The following is a 1304-nucleotide window of genomic DNA, read 5'->3' on the forward strand; positions in this document are numbered from 1 at the left end:
GTTTTCAAAGTATCGGAAATGATTAATATTTCAGATCCCGGTAGTGTTTTCTTTATTTGCACTATTAAATTCGAAGGTATGTTTGGTTAGATAGATTGCGTGCAAGATGATATTACGGGTGAACGAGAATTCTGCTGGGTCGCGTATATTATTTCTTTATTAGTGAGACAAGTTATTGGTTCTTCAATGTACGTTACGGTTACATTTGTCGTCTCCTTTTTATCCAAAACTGACTTTAAGGTATTAGAAGACTTATAGAATCTCGCTTTGATATACACGCTGTGCTTGGCAGGAGCTAAGATAATGTTTTGATTTCCCATAGATGGGTATCCTTTAATTACAGCTGGATACATATTAATGTTTTTTACAACAACAAATGTATCGGCAAACGTGCGATTACCGACTCTGAACTGAATATGAGTTATGCCTTTGACGTTTAATTCATTATTTCCTATACCTGAAAGTCTAATTCCTGATTTTTCAATCTGAAAGTTCGAAAACAACAAATGATGTGTCTTCAAATCCATGATATTACGTGGACTACCAGAGTCAAAAAATAACGTAAAGGATTTGTGTTCTAAATTTACAGCATATAAGGTTGGCCGTAACTCATTTTGGCTTATTATTGTATGAATTCGTTGCAAATCTACGGGAGCATGCACTGTTTTACTTAATTTGGCCGTGTGTTTCATAGGAAAATCTATTGTCTCACAATTATCTGATAAAACATTAAATTGATTATTCAATACTATTGATGTTGACATGAATGACCTTGACCCAACATCACTCTCTTCCCCTCTAGAGTTAACTATGTGGTATTTGCTTTGCTCTACACATTCTGAAAATTAGTCTGACCTTGCGAGGTCTGGTTTGACAGCCCAGGGTCAGCGATATTCGAAGAAGTGTTTGTTTTTTTTGGACTCTGAACTGCATTGACATTTGGTTGTTTCTTCTTATTGTTAAAATGAGGATTTTTCTTTTTATTTCCATATGGAACTGACTGTGGAATTGACTGTGTATTTCTAGAATATTGTTGTGTCTTACGCTAGTAACATTGACTATATGAATGTGTTGCAGTGTTGTGAATTGTGCAAAATTTCGTTCTGCAGTCTGCGCTTATGTGACCTTGACGCTTGCAGTTATAACACGTCAATCCCGCTACTGGACTGCTAACTACATTCACTGTTTGTGGTTTTGTTTCATTCTTTGCAAAAACTTGAGTTAACACGGGATCGAGATCTGGACACTTGGACATGTGTTTCTTTATCTGTTTATAGACATCCAATTCCGTACTTGCAGGCGTT

This window comes from Palaemon carinicauda, chromosome 10 (assembly GCF_036898095.1).
Source record: "Palaemon carinicauda isolate YSFRI2023 chromosome 10, ASM3689809v2, whole genome shotgun sequence".
Lineage (NCBI taxonomy): Eukaryota > Metazoa > Arthropoda > Malacostraca > Decapoda > Palaemonidae > Palaemon > Palaemon carinicauda.